At 34.6% G+C, this 9,284-nt stretch overlaps 1 long non-coding RNA gene across 1 annotated transcript; it reads right to left on the bottom strand.

The window, feature by feature from the left end:
- Positions 1 to 1,811: 1,811 nt before the first annotated feature.
- On the bottom strand, positions 1,812 to 6,633 carry LOC142171450 (uncharacterized). Its single transcript, XR_012701011.1, has 3 exons — positions 6,504 to 6,633; positions 3,628 to 3,708; positions 1,812 to 2,020 (listed from the first exon to the last, which is right to left on the bottom strand). It is a non-coding gene; the product is annotated as an uncharacterized LOC142171450 (long non-coding RNA).
- Positions 6,634 to 9,284: the final 2,651 nt, after the last annotated feature.

Below are 9,284 nucleotides of genomic sequence, written 5' to 3'. Positions count from 1 at the left end.
TGAAGCTGCTCTTTTAACTCTCTAAGCTTCTTGGGAGCCATACGACAAGGCAAAGTAGAAATAGGCTGGGTGCCTTTTCCAATGAATTTTATTGACTGAAACAAATTATTTATGACCAGATTCAAGGCGTTTGGAGACCAATTCATGAGGAAAAGACATTGTAGAATAAGAATTTCACGGCTTGAAGTAAGTAATAGTTTTAAATCTGGTCCTCAGGGTATTAAACCCCGGATTTTGGTATCATGTGATTATTTTGGAGGTGACGCACATGCTAGGTGACGGGCGTGTGGGCGTGCACCGAGGGGATTGTGACTTGGTCCGTCCCGGGAAACTGTAAAGTTGAATATTTTATTGTTAGCTATATGCTGTCTATGTGTTGACAAAATTTGACTGTAAATCATGTTAGAAATCATGCTTAGGCTATGTGATAGTACTGTTGGGACCCACAGAGGTCGCGTACTTGTTGAATTTCCTGCTAAATGCTATATGTACTCAGTCTCAGTTTTTACTTGCACATTTTATCTCAGTCTATGTTATTATTGTTGATACATCATATCATTGTTGTTTGGGCTGAATTCATGATTATTGAGATCCCGAGAGACTGAAGAGATTTATGACTGAGTGAGATTGATAGCCTGATTGTGAGACATTGATACTATAGCACATGAGTTGGCCGTGCGGATCCTTATATTATACTATAGCACGTGAGTTGGCCGTGCGGATTCAGATATTTATATTATAGCATGTGAGTTGTCCGTGCAGATTATAGCGCTTGGGCTGTAGGAGCCCCTCCGGAGTCTGTACAACCCCAGTGAGCACGGGTACCTATTGAGTGAGTGATAACGGCTGGGAGCCCAAGCAGTGATTGTTGTCCTAAGAGGTTGTACTTGAATTCCATTTGTTATTGCACTTAGTTGCTATCTGTCATTGTTGTGAAATTTCTGAAAGATTGTTGATATACGGATTACATGAACAGGAACTGTATAAAAATTGATTTGACATTAAACTGCCAGATTTGATAGCATGTCTATTCTTTGTTGGGATTACTGGAAATGAACCATAACTGTGTAGCTCGTTACTATCTTCAGTTCCTTATTTATTATTGTTACTTGCTGAGTTGGTTGTACTCATACTACACCCTGCACTTCGTGTGCAGATCTAGGTATTCCCGGACATAGCGGGTATTGATTCTTCTGCGGTTGATTTTTAGGAGATTTTGAGGTAGCTGTCATGTTCCACAGACCTTGTCTCTCTTCCTTTATCTCTTTATTTACCGTATTTGGTCTCAGACTATTATAGTATGAGTATTTTCCAGACTTGTAATCATATTAGATGCTCATGTACTCAGTGACACCAGGTTTTGGAAAGTGTTTGTATTGTATTTAAATATTATATTTTCAATCTTGAGAGAAATTGTGGTTTGTTGAGATTTTCGGCTTGCCTAGTATTGAGATAGGCGCCATCATGACGGGTGCGATTTTGGGTCGTGACAAAAAGTTCAAACTTCGGGATCAATGAACTCGCATGATAGGAATGAAGGAAGTGAAACTGTCCTAATATAATAGTTCTGTAGCCTCTCGAAGATAAGTACAGACGTCTCCGTACCGATCCGCAAGACTCTACTAAACTCACTTATGACTCGTATCACCTATAAACCTAGAGCTCTGATACCAATTTGTCACGACCCAATTTCCCCTCCGTTTGGGTATCGTAATGGCACCTAATCTTAGGGACTAGGTAAGCCTAATATTAATTGAAATAACAACATTATTTAAATAATATCAAACAATTTAAAATAAAAATCTCTTAAAATGTACAATTCTCAAAATCGGTAGTACAAGTCATAAGCTCTACAGAGTGTTTTGCTAGAAAACTTCTAAATATAACTGTCCTGGTACAAGAATAAACAGTACAAAATGAAACTTGAAGGTGATTCTGAAGCCTGCGAACGCAATATCAGGTTTACCTTGAGTCTCCACAGTAACGACCCGCACAACTACTAATGAAGAAATACCTGGATCTGCATAAAAATGTGCAGAAGAGTAGCATGAACACACCACATCGGTGCCCAGTAAGTATCAAGACTAACCTCGGTGGAGTAGTGATGAGGAACAGTCAAGATACCCACTGGTCTAATAAACTGAACAAGTATAAGTATAGGAATAACAAAAATATGATATCTACATAAAGACTATGCAATATGGCTAACAATACAGTAATGGCAATAAGAAAGGAAACAACAAGTATCAGCGGAATACCATAAAAATGACACAGAAAAGTGAATGGAACACAACCTAAATCCGGAATCATAAATACAACAAGGACAAGTAATAACTTAGTAACTACAACCGCTTTTACATCAGGTGTTAGTCAACAAACTCCACGAGGTACCGAACCTAACACTTGGCATCCTGTGCCCTCATAATACTTCATAACCGCACTAACGACTCACGTCCCAATAGAGCCATTCTCACATAGAAGGCAAGTAAACAAGGGTGAGCATCTATGCTCAATAATATCAAGAAAACCTCCTATCCAATAAGAGTGCTTAACTACGTGTATGCTTGTGCAAGTGTCCTAACATGGTCCATACCAGCAAATAAGCATAAGGAAAAAGAACGGACAACACGTAGAATGTTTTCTCACAACTTTCACAAGATAAAGCTCACAGAAATAAGTGTACCACTACACATATATCAACAACAAGAATGCCCCTAGGCCATCACAAATCATCACAAATCAATTCCTGACATAGCCCACCTTGTTTCTCCACGTGTACAATAGTAAAGTAAATGCCCGCCTTGTCTCGCCCCACGTGCATAATAATATTCCCATCTTGTCTCGCCATATGCACATCCCTCCCCCCATATATATATATATATATATATATATATATATATATATATATATATATATCCCGCCTTGTCACGCCACATATGCAAATATCAATAGTAACAACAGCACGGCAAAAACTTCGTGCAACCCCATAACAATAACCACATGGCAGAAACCTCGTTCATCACAATGTCAACAACCGCACGTCAGAAACCTCGTGCATCACCACAACAAGTACAACAACAACAATGACAATAATACAAAGTATGACAAGTAAATGAACTCAAGAACTTTAAATCACAAAGAAACGGTAGAATCAATTCACAAAAAATAACCACAGTAAAGAAATGCCAGGCGTAAAGAAAACAACTCAACAATGGAAAACTAATATGTAGCAACGATCCCACAATATACAATTCAACAATAGGGAAGCTAACACGAGTCAATTAATTCCAAATAAATATAAGTAGTTATGAAAAGATAGCAAGGCGATAGAAAAGGTAAAATCTTTAGTTAAGTTAAATAAGAGTCAAATAGGCAATAAGAGTGAATCCTAGAGCAATTAATTCTAATTAAGGCATGTAGAGCTGAAACTAGTAAATAGGAACGTAATCATATCAAGAATAACTTCATACTCAGTGAATATAAGGACCTAAGAGCCCTAAAAGGCCAACTTTTCACAAATAAATCCGAGCACACACTCGTCACCTCGCATACATGGACTACAATCAATATAAAAGACTCAAATTCTAAGGGAAAATTCCCCCCCACAAGGTTAGGCAAGATACTTACCTCAAAGAAGACGAACCGATACTCAAAAATAAACTCCTCGGGTGAAATGACCTCCGGACGGCTCAAATCTAATCAAAATAACTTCAAAGAACAAATAAAATTCATAAGAAACTATTCTGGATCATAAAGCTTCAATCTTTATCAAAATCTAAAAATCGGTCCAAAAGTCGACCTCCGAGCCCGTACCTTGGAACCCGACAAATATTTACAAAACCCGAACACCCATTCCGATTCGAGTTCAACCATACTAAAATTATCAAATTCCGATACCATTTCGTCCCTCAAATCGTGATTTTTTATTTTGAAACTTTTCTTCAAAAACCACCATTTTCTCAACTCAAAACACAAATTAAACGATAAAAATAAAGATAAAATCATGAAATATATTAAATTCTAGGTGAAGAACACTTATCCAATCGATTTACTTGAAAATCCCACAAAGAATCGCTCAAAACCGAGCTCTACAAGTCAAAATATGATAGAAATGGCCTAACCCTCGATTTGGAAAACTTATATTCTGCCCAGGTCTAAAAGCATCGCAAATGCGGAGAAAGGGACGCGTTCGCGAAGAAGAAATATCAAGGCTGCCAGGAAGTGCTTCGCGAATGCGAAGACACGCTCACGAACATGGAGAAAAAGAGACGCAAACCTACGCGAACACGTAGGGAAACACGCGAACACGAAGAGTATCGACCTCCAGTGCTCTGGGCCTGTTATCTTCTACGTGAATGCGGAATGGAGGACGTGAACGCGATGAAGGAAATTATACAGAGCTACGTGAGGCGTACTACGCGAACGCGAAGAAGGAAATTGAGGTGGTCAGCAAAGACACTTCGCGAACGCGAAAGGATCTTCGCGATCGCGAAGAAGGACATCAAACACGAGAACCAGCAGTTCAAACATAGGGGAAAATGACCCGTAACCCGCCCGGAACACACCCGAGGCCTCCGGGACCCCGTATAAATATATCAACAAGTTCCATAACCTAAAACGGACTCGCTCGAGGTCTCAAATCACATCAAACAACGGTGAAACTACGAATCGAACCAAGAATCGAACTTATGAACCTTCAAATCTTCCAACTTCTAAAACTCGCGCCGAAACCAATTAAACCAACCCAGAATGATGTCAAATTTTGCAGGCAAGTCCCAAATAACATAACGGAGCTGTTCCAACTCGCAAAATCGCATTCTGACCCCGATATCAAAAAGTCCACTTCCGGTCCAAATCTCCAAAAATTCAACTTTTTGCTATTTCAAGTTTAAATCAGCTACAGACCTCATATTCACAGTCCGGACATGCTCCAAAGTCCAAACTCACCCAACGGAACTAGCGAAACCGATGAAACTCCATTTCGGAGTCTTCTTCACACAGTTCCGACTACAGTCAAAATTCTAAGACTTAAACTTCCGTTTTAGGGACTAAGTGTCCCAAATCACCCCGAATTATCCGGTAACTGAATTCAACTACACACGCAAGTCAATACACATAATACGAAGCTGCTCAGGGCCTTATGCTACCGAAGGGGACTTAAATTCTCAAAATCACCGGCCGGGTCGTTACACTTGAAGAGCTTGAACTACATAAGATTTGAATTTCTGAAGTTGTAGCAGAAAGATAGGAGAACTTTAGTTTGATTTCAGAACTTGCATTAAAGAGATTGAATTACTTCAGATTCTGACGGATTCGGGCGGGTACATTTTGCAAAGTTTTGTGCAATACCGGTATAAATTCAATTGTGACCCCAAAAATAGGTTTATATACAAATGCCCTAGTGGAAACCATCCATTGAAACCAACTAAACATATAAAAAATTGAAAGATATTTTTCAGAAAATAGTTTTCTTATAGCCAACACATTCTAAAGGTAATATGAGAATGTTGTGTTAAAAATTTACTAAATATAAAAAGTTAATATTTTTTATTAAATAAATCAAAAGGGAGAAGACAATGAATTGTAACATAAGGAGTATTAAAGCAAATTACTTCATGTTGCACGTGTCTACTGTCTAGGTTTATCCTCCCCCTAAATTTTAAAGAAAACCAAAAAAATGAAATAATTTAAGGCTTATTTATTTGTACTTTGGTGCACAATCTTAACCGTAATCATTCAAATCTTAGCTATTAGGTATATTTATTTTCTAGGTCTGTGATTCATCATATAGAATTCAATCAGTAAGTGTATTTATTTTTCTTATTTTACAATCACTTACTTAATAGATCTAAATATATATATTATTAAGACAGACATTATCCACTTAACCATCACATCCCACAATTATCATCACATCCCACAATTATCAACTACCACTACTCATAAATATCATCCTCAACTACAACCACTAACAACAATTATCACTGCTAACCACCATTTACAATTATCACGACCAACCATTATTACCGGACAATACTAGTTACTATCCACAACTAACCAAAACACCACCAACCACCATTCCCAGGCGGCATCCGTAATCATCACCAACTATCATATTATTTTTAAAACTATTTATTGATATAGTATTAAACTAATTAATATTTTATATTTATTAACATTTAAATAAAATCATGTTCTATATATTTAGATGTTGATAAAATAAACGGTCTTAATTATTTAATTAGTATTCAAATGTTAATACGCCTTTTAATATGTAAATGTGCATTCAGATTCAGACGTCTTAACCTTCTTAAAATTACTTCTTTGTTTGAAATTTAGTTTCTTAAAGAAGCAACGAGGAAATTAAATTATGATAGCTACTTTTTCCTTCAAATTTTTTGTTCTTCTCTTTTTTATTAAAGAAAATATCCTAATATATGGCTCAAGGAACAACATATAAAGGGGGGGGGGGGAAGAGTGAAGCAAGTTAGAGAAGAACATACCTTCACAAACTAGTAAAAGACCCGGACACGAAGAAGGCTGATCCTTCTGTAAGTTAGTTGGAGTAGACAAACTGCCTACAAAGGAAGGATTTGAGACTTATCATTTATAGAATTGTTGAGACTTATCAATCTTGTCCGATCTTAATAAACTACATTAACAAAATAATATTAGTTAGTATTGTATTATATACTAAAAAGAGAAAACATTATAGAATATGAAAACGTTTGACCCGCGATTAATGGGACACTACACATGCTTCACATTTTCTTCGCATCATCTTTTATTATTTTTTTTCGGAACTAAATTCTACCTCTCTTTAACATTTTGAATTTTTAAAACATACCCACTTCATCTTTTAATAGAACCCTTTTATTTTAAAAACAAAAGATGTCTACTCATTGCCAGAATTTTAAAATTATAAATTGTAACAGTTTTTTACCAATTTATTTAAAAAGATAACCAATAGTATTGTACAAATATGAGTAAAAGTCCTAGTTAAATAAATTCGGGGAAGAATCAGAAGAATAGGAAGAAAATATGCACATTATCTCTTCTGAGTTCTCAGCCTTTATCCAACTTCAGCCGATCATTTTGGTACATTTGGCTATATAGGGTTGTTTAAATCATGCGAACATGCATGGATGCTTATAAATTAATACATATCTAAATATTAAAATAATTATATTAATATCTGAATACTAAATAATTAAGATTGTCTATTTCTCAACATTTAATCCATAAATTTTACCTTTTTAAATATTTTTTGGTAATAATTGTGAACTGTTCATTAACAAACAAAATAATACACCTAAAGAGCACCTAGAATGATAACCATTATGCAGGAAGGGTGCTATGAACTTGTAGGCCTCAGGCAAAGAAACTAATTACATACCTTTTGAATTAGATAAATACATCTATGAGTTCCCTTTAAAGCCCTCAATAAATCTTTCCTCTCTTTCACTTCTTTTGTGTCTGTACCGCACAAAATCTTGTATTTACACTAACATCCTTAAACAGTTTTCAATTCCTAGCTTTCCAAGCATGATAAATCGTATCTCCTTAGACCAACTATCACTTCCTTTTTAAATTGTCTCCAATGCTTACTTTTAATTTTATATTTAAAAATTAATAAATATAAAATTCAAATAAAATATTACTCCAACTAATTTAATGCTATATAACTGAGTTTAAATTCTACCTGTAAAAAATATTTGTAGAAACTCGTATATCACAAATATTATAATTAAAAAAATATAGATAGCTTACATGTTTTAAGGTGATAGATAGCTATTGCTCACTCCGTTCCATTTTTAATAGACACATGAATACTATGGTCAAACTATTTAATTTTAGTGTGAATTTAGACATAATTTTTTAAAATAAATTTTATGTAATTAAAAAATATATGCTCATTAGAATTTATTGAGCCGCGATGCAGGCACCATTAGAATTTATTCTTATATCATAACCATAATAAATTAATACATGCATATACCAAATACATGTAAATTTTTTCCCCTTCCTTAGTATTACCTGCACTACAAGATTTTATTCTAATCAAACTGCTTGTAAATTAACATGGTTTGTTACATGAAGAAAGTGACGTTGAATTCTCTTTTACTTTTACTTTTACTTTTCATTGAATTGATTTATTAATTTTCCAATTTTTATGTTTTTCTTCCTATCTAATGCTGTTAGGTATAACAAATACATGGATGTTTTCGGCATCAAAATAATTAACCATTCTAAAAGAGTATCTTAGAGATATCTGTAAAAAAATCAATTATTAATTAAAACTACTATTGCTCAAAAGGAATCAAAATAAAAGGAGTATAATTTATCTAACCATAAACGAGGCAAGCCACAATTATCTATCTGGTCCTAAAGATTTCTCATCTGATTTAAATAACATAATTTCTGACAACCCCGCTTGCCAGCTATTTGCTAGTGCTACTAAGTCAAATCGTGAAAAATATAATAAAATTGCATATGCGTATACTTATAAGACGAATATCCAATAATATTGAAGTAATTAATAATATAAGGAGAGTAGTAGAGTAGTCGGCACTTCATATGGCATTCACATGCCTCTATCGAAATTTCCATAACGCTTTTAACAACTTGTTTGGATGGTTGTTACATGTTTGTCTTGTATCGTATAGTTATTTTAAATATAATATTTATTTTTGATTGTTATTTAAATTTTATTGTACTGTTATTTTTAAATTCGTCGTTACGTAATGACGTAGAGTGACACTTCATGGAACAATAATTGTAATCTTGTCCTTCTTTATTATTAAATAATCCTATTTTATCTTTTACCCTATCTTTTTATACAATAATTTTACCTTGTACCTTACCTTTTAAAAAATAATAATATTATAAGTTTATTCTTCATATTGTTAGTGCATGACATTATGAAACGACGACAAACAATGCAATCCATTCAAACATTGTATATATTAAAACGATATACTAGTATAATACAATACAATATTATGAAACTGTAACGACCCGACCAGTCGTTTTGAGTATTTACGCTCCTTTCAACTATTTGAAGTCTTGAATAGCTTCATAAGATGTATGATGACCAGTGTGTATTGTCGGATTTGATTTTCAGGTGTTTCGGGATTAGTTCGGATGAATGAAATTCACGTTGGAAGCTTAAATGAAAGGGATGACCAAAGTTTGACTTTTGTGCAAACGACTCCGCAATAGAGTTTTGATGGTTCCAATAGCTCCGTATGGTGATTTCGGATTTAGGAGTGTATCTGGATATT

Source organism: Nicotiana tabacum, chromosome 17 (assembly GCF_000715075.1).
Source record: "Nicotiana tabacum cultivar K326 chromosome 17, ASM71507v2, whole genome shotgun sequence".
Lineage (NCBI taxonomy): Eukaryota > Viridiplantae > Streptophyta > Magnoliopsida > Solanales > Solanaceae > Nicotiana > Nicotiana tabacum.
This window is presented reverse-complemented; position numbering and strand designations above follow the sequence as displayed.